Here is a 13551-nt window from a genome sequence, read left to right as displayed (position 1 = left end):
ACTTGGCAGATCTGCTTCTATATCACTAGGCTGAAAGCTATCTTATATCCCTAGGGCCTGTTGCCTCAAAGGAAAGGTAAATCATATTAAGCAGCATGAAGTACTGTCTAGAGTATGGGGTAAAACTTCTCTGAGTGACACAGCAGTGTCTGCCATGAATAGAGCTGTTCACATCCCTGATTAATCCTGAAATTCTACACCTGGTCCTCAGACATTCAGGGTGGGATTTTCAAATACACTTGAGATGGCCTAGCTCTGCCATTGTGAGTTTTGTCATTGACTCCAATGAAAGCAGAGTTAGGCCAAAACTGAGCATTTTTTAAAAATTCCATCCTCACCCTTCTTCAATGGACATATTTTTCACCACATAGTCTTTGGGGTTTTGTACCACGTAACCTCCCTCTCCATTCCAAAGGTAGCAACAACAACAACAAAAATTCTGGTCAGAAAGGACAAGTGTCATGCCTTGTGCATGAAGCCCTGGTGTGCAGATTGTACTTGACTGTCCACGGACAAAAATGTCCACCTTCTGCTCACTAGTTGTCCAAATTAACTTGACTTATTACCCTCCTTACACAATGAAGAGGTAACCCACACATTTCACAGTAGCACTATTGTTCAGCCTTACTGTATTTGAAAAAAATAATGCCTCTCTATGGATGAGGGACTGCTATAAAGAGCAAAGTAAATTGTACTGAGCTTGCTTATGTGGGGCCTGATGCATTGCCCTTTAACTCTAATGGAGCTTGAACAAGATCCCTGGATAACAGACTTTTTTTTTAAATCTGTAATGTTATTTCTCTAATGACATAAGTTTTGTCCACTTTAAACTCCCCTCCCACCACACACACACACCTTGTTGTGCTATTGATTTGTGTTTGATGCCCTTCTTGTTTCAACTGTCCCAACTATGCTAAATATCCTTCTTTGTATTATGTCTCTTGTAAAACTGGGCAAATAATAGGGTAGAAATCTAATATGTTATTTAAAAAATAATGCAAACTTTGTTGGACAATATTGTCATTACCATTATCTAGCTGGCTGTAGTCTCTTGGTTAACACTTGTCCTGCCCCTGGATTTAATCTTGCTGTTATTAATTTGCAATGCCATAAGTTTCCATTTCTCTATGTCACTGTGGAGCTTTTGCTTTGCTATCTTTGCCTTCTCTTCAGCTGTTCCTTTATTTTGCAATCTGTGAATATTCCATCTAAAGTACTATGGCAGCTGCTGGTGAGGCTGGGAAGGGAAGGGGGCTACGGCCCCTGGAAGATGCTTGGATTCGCACCCCAAGAGATCCCTCCATTCCATTGCTCACTCATGCCTATTAAAGCCTGGCATGAAACTCATTAAGCTGTGGACTGAGCTGCTTTCAGCTAAGAAATATCATTTAGAGGCAAGAGAAATTGTCCGTTCTTTCGAGATCGCACAAAGCAAAGGCATTTCCCTGCATTTTCCACTATTTTAATAAGAACAGTTTTCTTGGCATCAAAATGAATAGATTCGGGGCACCCCATTTTCAGCAGAGAATGCGTTTGGGTCGCACCGTTTTATTTTCCTATCGGATAGACACTGTGGGGTAAATGATCTACACACACATCATTATCTGAGAAGACTGAAGAGGAGTTTATCCTGCAGAGATATCAGGGTGAGTCAGGGTGAAGCTCCCTCATTAAAGGGAAATTGTGTCTGTGTTTATGAACCAAAGAGGAAAAATACAAACGGGGGGTCATTCCAGGTGCAGGAAATAAATGAAAGAATAAATCTATTACAAATAATCCGGCGAGCCTGGCTCCAGATTGTGATTTCTGCGAAGAATGAACAATCGCCAAGGGAATATCACCCTCGCAGGCTTCAAAGCGGCAGAGCTGGAGTTCTCAGCACACACCGGAAAGGACTTTATCAGACCAACAGTGGGAGGCCTTGGAGGCAAAGTTGATGAGCAAGATGTGGGGTCTTTTGCTTTCCCACCATAGGGCTCGGTCCCGCTCTCCTGGGTCAGGAGCGTGATTGCAAATCAATAGTTAGCAGCTTTTCAATCCTATCATCTTGTCCCCAGCGCTGGAGCCCAGGCTGAAATGTCCCGCTCAGCACAGCTTAATGGGTCTCAATACTGCGTACGTTGTTGTCATTTGTTGTAGACTACACTGGGGAACTGACGCGATGGTGTGCAGAACCGGAGCAGTGAAATCGCTGCCTGCCAATTATTCTGGGAAGCTCCAGGTGTGACAGGTTCCTGCCACCATCAAGGGCCAGAGAGGAGGGAAGAGAGTGAGGGAAGTCCATCAAAGCGAGGGAGGGAGTTGCGGGCCGGCTGTGCTGTGCTGGTAATGGGTGTTGGGCCAATTGTCATGCAGGAAACTTGCATTAGCGTCAAAGGGCGCTTCAAATCAATAGGCGTTTTACCACTGACTTGAGTGGGAGCAGGATCGGGCCCAAAGCCCCTTTGCTACGGGGCAAATGACACCAACGGAAAACAATCCCAGTGGGTCAAGGGAAGGATCGCAGTATTTAAGAGGAATAACACATCTTTGGGGGATCCCTTTTGTATGCAGGGTATTAACTGGTAAAGGGTTTCTGAAACGATCTAGACTTGATCAAGAGAATAGGAACCGCTTCAGTTTAAGGGCTATGTTAATGTTAGGAACAGAGGCTATTTAAAAACTATAATTATAATCATGATTATTATTAAAAAGCACCATTCACAGGCTAGCGGTGCAAAAACGGAACCCAAACACAAAGAAATTATCACCCGGTAAAAGAATACTCACAAGTGTCATTTTGCAGCAGCCCTCCCCTTCCGACCCACCCACACGCTTTTTCGAGCCCGAAATATAAAATAATAGGACAATCACAAACCAGTGCCTCGGTTTGTGGGTCTGGTTTTTAGATAAGTCACAAGAACTATAGTATTTAACCTAATATCTAACTTTAGAAAGGTAAACTGTCCCATCACGTCTCAGGCAACAGCAGTAAACAACCAGGGACACAAATGTGATAGCTTAACAGTATTTTCTGCGTGTCTCTTACAAACCGATCACAAACTCCAGCAATTCATAATTTTAACAAAAACAGATCGTGGACCCAGTCCTGCAATCCGTATGCTGTTTTGCCTCCGTAAGGATAGAAGTATCGGACACGTATATTTGCTCTGAGATTTTCCTTCTTAGGCTTGTACCAGATCCCTTTGGTTATAGTGATATAACGTGCAGAATTGAACTGAAGTTTGAATGCTTGGTTTAGAAATGGTGAAAATACAAAATACATTCCCCCGATGGACCGTACTGTTACTTCGCCTTGTTTTGTTTTGGGGTTTTTTTTCCCTGCGTTTTTCTATTAAATTCTGCACACAGAAGTCGACAAGTTGTTTGCAGTGTAAAGAGTCGAATAAAGGCGCAATTATTATCAAATTCAAAGTTTTAAAAAAATCTGTAACGCCTTAGGGATATCACTTTTAAAATGCCCCAAAATATTCTGTAGCTTTTTAATTGAAGTAAACAAAGTGCAACAAATCCTAACTCAAATATGATTGCATTGAGATTAGGCTCTAATTGCTTAAGGTTCAGGTGGAATCTGCAGGCTAAAGCCTATAGGACCAATCTGAATTTCACAATCATTCTGTCAAAAGCAAAGAGATGAGAGCCCACACGCTTCCTAACAAGTCATTTTTAACAGTTACAAGCTTCTTACAAAGACCACACAGGGAGTCTAAGAGATGCAAATCTAATCCTTGGTCATTCTACAGGCCTTCAACAAAGATGTGCTAAAGCCTAATAGAAAAGAAATCAGTTCTCTGTCACCAGCTCCTAGTAAAATCTATTAGAGAAAGTACAGATCTTGTATTTACAGCAGTTGCTTTTAAAGGTTAAGGACAAGTACATATAAAAGGTATAAAAATGTTCGTGTGAAATATTTAACAAAACCTATCAATTATCTACTCATTTTATTCCTAAACATGCTTTGATATTTTAGTTTGTATTCATTGGACAAAGGAATTTTTATTTTTCATCGATCTTAAATACATTGAATACAAAGGTAGAAAATAAATTTCATATGACAGAGAAATACGGAAGGGGTTTAAAAAGAACATTTTATTTTAAAAAGACATCTAGCTCCAGAGTTCATGGACATTACCACTACAATAGGAATTCATTGCAGTCAAGATACCTGGAGAAAATCATCGCTAAATTGGTATTTTGATTAATACCCGGAATACTATATGAAAAGCGTCATAGGAGTGGATTTTTAAAACAAGTCCAAAGTCGAGCTGAATAAAGCGAACCGGCTGTGTGTGACTGAAAGACGTGTATCAACAACAACATCTTTTTCAGTCGCCTTTCACTTGAAAAGTTTTGTTTCTAATTAAATAGATTCTTAGCGCTCTCACTTTCTCTCTTTATAGAATTACTTCTTATCGCCTGACAAATCTTATATTGATTGTATATGACTTACTATGGCATGTTTTAAACCATGCAAATAAGCTCACACACAGATATAATCATATAGCCACATAATATATGTTTTCATCTTGTTTCCAGAAAATCTGTATCATCATGGAAGGGTTTTTATTTTGTTTGGGTTTTTTGTTTTGTTTTGTTTTGCTTTACTCGTTCAGCTTTCTAGCCAGTATTTTAAAAGTTCAGTGTTTTTCTTTTGTAAGACCTTTCTGTATTCCTCCGGCTAACAATGACTCTCAATAAACCATGATCAAATCTAGTATGTAAGTAAATAGGATGTCAGTCCTGCAGTGCATAGGCAACACTCCCTTTAGATTAACGTGGATTGTTGCCTATGCAAGGACTACGGGATGGGGTCTTATATTACTCCTTGAAAAGAAAATCAGTGTCATTTTTATAAATTAGTCAGTAATATTCACTTGTTGATGGATTGCACGTGGATATATAAAACAAAGTATAATATTCATAAAGGGAGTTGATGTGCTATATGTGTTTAAAGAAATAAGTGTGGCATAGTGCATGTTACATACAATAGGTGTTGTCTCTGAAAGCTAAATCTGACCGTTTTGATCAGAACCCAGTTTTCAGTACCTAATTTAAAATTTGGCTTTGAACAATATTAAGCTAAGATTGCTCCATAACCGTAATAATAAATGAACAACCGTCTAGGCAACTCGGATCACTGTCAATTTCCTTTTCCTACCTATTCTTCGATTTGGGGATGGGAAAGATTTAAAATGTGCCATAAAAATGTACAATGACCCCTAAAGGAAAAGCGACAAAACGGAAAAAAGTATGAAATCTACAAGAAATAATTAGAGCCCAATCCTGCTCCCTGTACTCACTTGAGTAACCCTTTGGATTTCCATGGGACAACTCCCGAGAATAAAAAGGAGCTGGGTCTGGACCATAAACTGACTTTTCCTGAGCAGAATGGTGGCTTTTTTCTTCTCTATTGCAATTGGGGCGAATGGATGAGGTGCCAGCCCATATTTTGAGGTGTAGAAATTGCTCTTACGAATTTATACCATGTAACTTTCATCTGGCTCTTGTAAAAAAAAATTCATAACTCAGAAATTAATAATAAAATTAAATGGTGTTGTCCCAACTGTCTGCGCAAAGTAAATGGCACCTGTCTTGCACAGGCAACTTTACTTTTACTGCGTTTTGCTGCTACTGCACATTCTCATTTGCTCACACACCTCCCCGGCCAGCTACTTTTCTTACTGTCTTGACTGTATACAAATAACACTGGGAGCTACTGAAGTGTGAAAGGCTTTTAGTTTTAAACGTTGCTTCCAATCGCTGTAGGAAGTTCTCGGTTCAAATTCCTTTTAATTTGTATTTGGAGATCCTGGAAATATTCTTAATAGTGACTTTGGACAGTTCTTCCGAATTAAACTCTACGTAATTAAGAACGAGCTGACTTAAATACATTGGGGGCACCATTTGGCCCCTGCATCCACAATAACAAGGAGAGTAAGTTTATCCATAAGCTGCAAAGCTGACCCTGCCCCGAGGTGACCTCCCTCCAATTACATCGCACGTTTGTCTGAATTTAGAAGAGAATGTTAGGTATCATTTTGAATCAATGCCTAGAAGTCTAGACTCCTGGAATAAAGCAGAGGTTCGTCACGCTAATACTGCACAGGGTATTTCAATAAAATGATTCATAGCCTGCAGGGTGTCAAGAATAACAAATTCAGTGTTATGGGGCCTCCACCCATTCATTTCAGAGGGCGTTTGGCCTGAGTGAAAAATGCAGGATCTGATCCTAATTAGGAAGCTTACTTTCAGCAGATTGGAATTGATAAGTATGAAATAATACTTGAAGGAAGCTTATTTCTCTTCGGTGACTAAAATGAAAATATCTGCTCACATTTACAGCATCAGCTACAATGAAACTTTAAAATAATGCACTTAAAATACAACTAATGTCAGAAATGTGGTTCTGTAGGTCGGAGTCAAAACAGAGGAGAAACGTTTCTAAAGATAATGTGGCAGGTTTTGGTGTGTAGAGGCTGAGAAGTGAAAAGGCAACCAAATTAACTCCAATAGCAATTTGTGAAGTTATCCTTCCTGTCCACACTCGAATCCCTTTTCGCTACTTATTCTTAGTAGATGGTTTAAATTTAGTATCAGAGGGAAATACAAAAACATCTGAATACAGCGCTCTTGCTTTTACTACGTCGGTCCATGTATTTATCACTGCTCCGGCTTTGACAGGAAACAGAGGTGATAGTAAAAGATAAAATCAATAATTGTTAAAGATGGCTGGGTTCTGTGTTAAGCAACTATGTAAACCCATCCATCAACAAGTGAAATTTGTGCGTAATATTTTGAAAGTAGGTAATAACAGTATTTATCTTTTCCACACTAAATCAGCTTCTTAGAAGGTTACATTTTCAGGGCTGATTTTTCACTTCCTAGTGGTGGAGAATAAAATTGTGTGTATATCAAAGGGGTGGGAGTTTGAAGGAAGCAGGGGTGCTGAGTCCAGAACTTAGTACTGTATTTTAGCTGCAATTAGCAAGTGTCTCCCATAAAACTTATCGCAGGAATGGTTAAGGGCTATGATCAACTCAATTCAGAGCCAAGATACCTGACTACAGTAGATATTATTCAGTGCCCCTGCCAAAAAATAACCCAGAAAAAATAAGGTGTGTTAGATCTTTTCAATTATGAAAGCGTTTAATTTTCTATTGGTTATATGCAGACAATCCTCAACTCCCATCACCACTCCCGTCATAAATTATGATAATTACTGAGGTCCTGTAGGCCTCTTATCTTCTGGCACTTGAATAATGAGAAGAAAAAAAAGCTTTACAGAATGCAGAACAGAAAATATTATCAGGTTTGTAAGATGACTCTCTTAAGAAGTGTTGGTGGTGGGATGGGTAAACCTGGATTGTAATATGCCATGGAATCAGTGATGCCATATTAGGGTGTTATGTCTGTCTGGTTTTTACTTTCAGGTCAAAAAAATTTTGCTTGTTAAAAAATAAAATATGTTGCTTTAAATTGCTAAACTTGTCACCTTGTAGCGCACAGCTGTAAGGTGTACGAGTTTGTTTTCAGAGGCTTGGCACAAACACAATAATAAAAATGACCTGTCTCTCGCAACTGCATCTCAGCTATTTCCAACAGTTGGACCCTGTGCACTTATTCAGGCCCTGAGATTCACTGCGAGAACACTTAGCTACTGGCGCTGAGTGTTTCAGAAGATTTTGTTTCTGAAGGGAACTTCCTGTCTGTATCAGTCTAGTTTCAGCACGATGTGTCCTTTATACTTTTACATTTGTGTATAGCAGCTTCTATTTATAGCCCTGTGCAAATGTTCTTCATCCAGTCCTTACTTTAAAAACAAGTTAGCATTTTCCACAAAATCATTTACCCAGTGTACTCTTGATTAAATGACTGTTAACCCTAAGAGACTAGTAGGACAATCAACATGCTTTTTCAATCACCATTCTTTCTTGGTCCCCCCCCCTTTTTTTTTTCACCAGGGAGTCTCGCTGTGGGTTAGAGCTTTGCTTTCTAAAGCAATTAAGTCATATTTTCAAAAGGAATATTAGATTAAAAATGCATCATGATTAAAGTATAATGTAAAAGGTCTGAAACTGAAAGAAAATATTTAGTGCTTGTCTACAGCTTCTATCACCTACCATCTACTCTGAATGCATTCTGTATCTTTCAGCATGTCCGGCTCTCATGATTGCAAATAGGCCTGTTTTCAAATGGAAATAGGACTTCCAAACTGATTATGTGTATTGAATCGGAATCACTCACTAGATCCTCTTGTTTAAAATGTATTGAAAAAAGAATGATGGCTGCAGACCTCTGTAACCAGCTCCTTCTCATCTCAGGGAGGTCGATCTATTTTGCAACTTTTTGCCATTTGAGAATGTTTCAGCTAGATAATTGCGTTATTATTGTATAAGGGCGGTACGCTGTCACACAAATACCCCCAACCCTCCTCCCCCACTACCAACTCATACACCCCTTCAACTACCCTCCTCAACCCTAACCCCCACAACACCCCCACCCATCCAGCACCACCACCAGCCTCCCCAACACCGACACACACTCATCACCTTCAGCTGCCACCCCTCCCCCCATCTGCCACAACACACCCGTTCCACTTCTACCCCTAACCTCCCCAACGCCATCACAAACACACAGGCTGCACCCCGACCTCACAACGGCCACAAAAATGCGGACTCCACCACAATAGCTCTAGCACCCCTCCACTTCGTCCCCCAAACAAACTCGCAAAGCACATACTATTCCATCACAACTCCCCACACACAGAATGCGGTGCCCAGCCTTTCAGCCTGGATTCTGCTTCTCGACCTACGTTACGCTACATTATTCCAGGACAACACACACGCATGTGTGTGTGTGAGAGAGAGAGAATGATCCATTGCTCACACACTGAATATAGACGATGGTTTCCATTCGAAGGATCCTTCCAGTGATACGCGGTGGCAGCTTTCAGACAAATTATATTTTCCAGAGAGTAACCAATTAAAATACAGAATGATTAAAAGATTGAAAATAGCTGGAATTGGCAGAAAGCATTCAATTCCCAGGAATCTAAACGCCTTGTGCATGTGATATTTATTTTAGTGCCCTCCCCACCCACACACAAATTCAGAAACAAGATACTTTGTATCACACACGTAGGTAACTATACTATAAATATCAAATGATTCACGTTCTGATATGAAGCGGTAGAGGCCATGCCTAGGTCCTAATTTTTAACAAAAATCTCAAGCATATTCGTTTTTGAAAGTGTGGTTTTCTTTTAAAGGACAGAAATACACGGCAGGGAGTAAATAAGCAGTTACAAGATTAAGGCGTATGTAGCAAAATGCTGGTAGCACCTTTGCGTCTTATTAGCTGTCCCGATAGAATTCAAATAGCTAAAAATGGGCCAGGTTGTGATGGTTTTACTCACGCACCTAATCCCACTGAGTTAAATTGGATTACTTCCGTGAGTCAAACCAGCGGGATTTAGGCAGGACTGTACTGTTATCAATGTACCTGAGCACATTTTAGTCCCATGAAAAAGTATTCAAATTGAAACATTTGTCAGCTATTAACGTTTAACAGACGACAGTGCTGGGGTAGTTGTAACCTGCCCACATTGCTTCAACAGGAGAATTCACACACTTTTTTTTTGTTAGGAGGCACAGCTGGTGTGTTTATTCGGGTGTATCACTTCCTTCTTTTTTTAGCACACTAGCTAGGAAAGGGAAAGTCTGTTTAGTTAATGGGCAGTGTTCTTCATAAACCTTTCTCTCTATAACTTCAGTACTAAGCAATTGTTGTATATGCTGGTCCATATACTTTTGATTACATTAGTCATGAGCATACTTAAATAGGATACCATGTTATTAGCCATAAATAATATAAAGCATCACAATTAGAAGAAATTATTAATTGGACTTAGGGTTGGCATTTGCATTTGAGTAAAACAAATGATCAGCTTGGTGTTTTTAATTCTCTCTTCCCCCTCCGCCCCCTTCCATATAGGATAAGGAGTAAAAGAAGCTCTCAATTTATACTTTGGGATTTTCCATTGTAGTACCTGCAACAGTCCAGTCTAGAATTATTAGGCTTTTTTCCATATTCCATAAACAAATAAACAAACAAATAAATTAAATTAACGAGCTAAGCACCTTACATACAAAACTCCTTTGTTATTTATTTTAAGGCTGCGTGTAGGTCACAATAAATTGAACTTCATTGAAAATTGTTACCACCCACTACTCCTGAAATCTGCCTGATCACTACATTAAATGAGCAAAGACTCTTTCAGAAGAGTTATTTATCACTTTAGTGAAATTATAAATGGTGATCATTTTAAACCGGCTCCTACTTCCATTGAAGTCAATGACAAAACTCCCCTGGATTTAAACGGGAGCAAAATCAGGCCCTCTATTCCATACTGAGGGATATGTTTTTAAAACATAGAGAAAACTTTGGCATACTATGTTTTAGCTGATCTTGAAGGCCTTTCATTTTATGCTCCATTCTGTTTTTATCTGGGAGATAAACCTCAGAAAACGATTACCTGTCAGGAGAAATCGAGTCAAATTTTTCCAAGCACACACCGAGGCTCGAAGTGTTTTAAGGACAAACCTTTTAAAAATATATTAAAAATGTTCTTAGGAGCTAGAAATGATGAAATAATTTTAACAGTTTAAATAATTAACAATAGATGTTAGAGGGAAGAGGAGAAAAAATGAAAAAAATCACAAATAATAATAATAAAAAAACCAACAACCCACCTTCATTTAACTATTCAGTTTTGTTTCAATGTAACATTTTCTTCAACTGAGCCAATTGGGTTCTAAATGCTCCAGAGATAAATCAGCTTGCCAGAGCAGCATCTATGCAGGTTGTGCCTAGTATTTATATTTTTTTAACTGTCCATGTTAAATACTCTTTTTTTCTTTCTTTCAATAAAATAAACTGATGCAGGAGAACGCTAAGGTGGCTATATTTTACTACTACCATGATTGATTGTATTCTCTGTTTTAATAATAATACATATCTTAAGAAATCGGCATGTTGGGAGTAAATGATCAAAACAAAAATGGACACAAAAGTATATTATTTATAAGTGCTTCTGAGAAACAAAAAAAGTTTGCCAAACAAAAGCACTGAGAGAAACTCCAAAAGAGCGGCGTCCTGGAGTTACATTATTAGGTCACTAACAAACTGAAATGAACTCAGCCACTTCAGCTGCACCTTTAATATGAAACAGAAAGTTTGTTCCTTCAAAGTTCCCAGGTGTGCGCATGTTTGGATGCTTTTAGCACAGCATTACTTGGGAAAATTCACTTTCTCAAAGAAAAAGGCCACTAGATCTTACTCTTCCTTTAGTTTTCTGTATTGAAATTATGTTGTCTTAATCTCTGATATACACATTTTCTGAATATCTAATCAATTAAGTGCTTCCCCGAGAAACACTTTAAAGAACCATTGCAATGATAAAGCAATGTATGGAAAGATATTAGCAGTTCTGATCAATAGAAAACTTTTTAAGTGTAGCAAGATCATTATGTAAATTCATTTGCTAGGGAGATGCAACCCACACGTTGATTAAAAATCACATGAATAGCCCCAGTGTGTTTATCAAATAGAAAAATATTTTTTTAAAGTATATTAGTCAATTTCACATATTGTTGTTAATGTGAGATATGGACGTAATTATTAAAACGGCTTAAATACTGCTAATTACATTGTAAATATTTTTTAAAATTAAACATACTACTTTAGAGAAGTTTATATATGGCAGCTTAGGTCAATGAAGTCATACTCATAAAACTGGTTTTCCTATCTTCACTATTATTATAAAAATGATCAAGTTTTTTTTAAAAGAACCGAACCTTTAAATCTAAGCTTGAATCTCAGAACTAACGTTTTCCATTTTAGGTTCTCAGCATGCTCAGTTACTTTAAGCATTAAATAGTATTTTAATTTAATTTTATGACAACACATCTTACTCACTTTCTTTATCCGAAACTGACCAGAAGCCTTAGAGAAAAAGACATAATATATAAAGCTTTGACCTTACCTGATCCCTAATGTGCTTGCAGCCAGAGACAACCAGATCTCATTTCGTGTTAATCATCAATTTGCCATAGAAGACAATATTTCTATCTTTGTACCCATTTGATACATATATACAATATTACCATTTACTTGTTGGGGGAGGGGGCAGTTTCGATGGGAATCATAAGAGGAACAGCTGGTCAGATAGAAAGATAGTGTCAACTTTGCGCCAAACATTGCCATGAAAGGATTGAAATTCTTCAGGAGCCATTCAGTGTTTACCTCCAAGTTCCCTTTGTAAAAGCAGTCGCCATGAGTAGTTAGAATAGAGCTCACTCCTCAGCGAGGCCCTTTTACCTGCTGCCTGCAATAAAACTGCTAATATACTTTTTTTCTGTGGTGTCATTTTTAGAGCTGTCTCAGATTACATTGTTTGGGATCTGAACTTTAAACAACTAACTGTATTAGGATATTGAACTGCCTTTTGAACTAAAATGCAGGCAATACACATCTAGATTAGCATCCCGATTGGTTTTCTCGTGTGTATAATAATCATCCCTGCACTGCTTCTTATTCTGACTGCAGGGAACAGAAATATCATCTTGGCTCAGACCCCAAGATTGGAGATCCTTCTGATTGTGTTTCTTTCCGAGACTCCTCAGCTACTGGTGGTAAAAGGACGTTGGTTTGAAACAAAAATGCGTTCATACCGAACAGCAAATATGGCGAAGCCCTGATTTTTTTCTCTCCAGCCTGCTGTGCCACTACAGCCACACACTTCATGGCACTCAAGCATGAACTCCTATTTACAGCAGGGAAAAAAATGCCCTCAGCAAATCTCGTACATCTATAAGCAGTGCCAGGGGGAGCGGAAGGAGGAAACAGCCATTCTTTATTAGATCTCTTTAACTACAAAATATAGATCTGGTGCCTGTGGTCTGCTTTGTATATGTGATCGGAGACATTTGGAAATGTATTTCTCTTCCATCATTTCAAAGATTTTAATCACTGTTCTAGCTCCCCCCGCCCCCGCCTTTTTAACTTCCCATTATTCGAGTTCTGCATTGATTAACAAGCGACTGAAAATCAGTGGCATGGGAAGAGGCAAGGGTTTACATAGTAGCATATATTTTAATTTAGGAAAGCTATACAGTGGGCCAATTCCCGCGAGTCTACTCAAGGGATATTTTAGATTAAAATGTTTTAAAAGTCATTGGAATATCTTGATCGTAATGGCAGACGTAACTGGCTGTACAAAGAAGTCTATGATAAAAGGCTAATAATACGGTGTCATAAAAAAACTCTATAAATTTGTTAAAGAGGCAGTTTGTTTGCATTTCTCCTGATTGATATGTAAATACAGTTTGAATTGTGTTTGCTTGGTCTCTAGTGCTTTATAAAGAGATGAATTCACCTTTCTGTGGAACAAGTAAACAGACTTTAAACTAAGCCGACATCAGACAAAGTGGAAACGAGTTTATTTAATCGAAACTAAATTTAGTTTAAGAAAGATAAGCCAGTGTACATAAT

At 38.5% G+C, this 13551-nt stretch overlaps 1 long non-coding RNA gene across 1 annotated transcript; it reads left to right on the top strand.

Annotated features, from left to right (window-relative positions):
• The first annotated feature begins 2415 nt into the window (after positions 1-2415).
• Positions 2416-13303, top strand: LOC120402824. The gene is made up of 3 exons (XR_005597311.1): positions 2416-2483; positions 7172-7309; positions 12607-13303. It is a non-coding gene; the product is annotated as an uncharacterized LOC120402824 (long non-coding RNA).
• Positions 13304-13551: the final 248 nt, after the last annotated feature.

Source organism: Mauremys reevesii, linkage group 4 (assembly GCF_016161935.1).
Source record: "Mauremys reevesii isolate NIE-2019 linkage group 4, ASM1616193v1, whole genome shotgun sequence".
NCBI classification, from domain to species: domain Eukaryota; kingdom Metazoa; phylum Chordata; order Testudines; family Geoemydidae; genus Mauremys; species Mauremys reevesii.
This window is presented reverse-complemented; position numbering and strand designations above follow the sequence as displayed.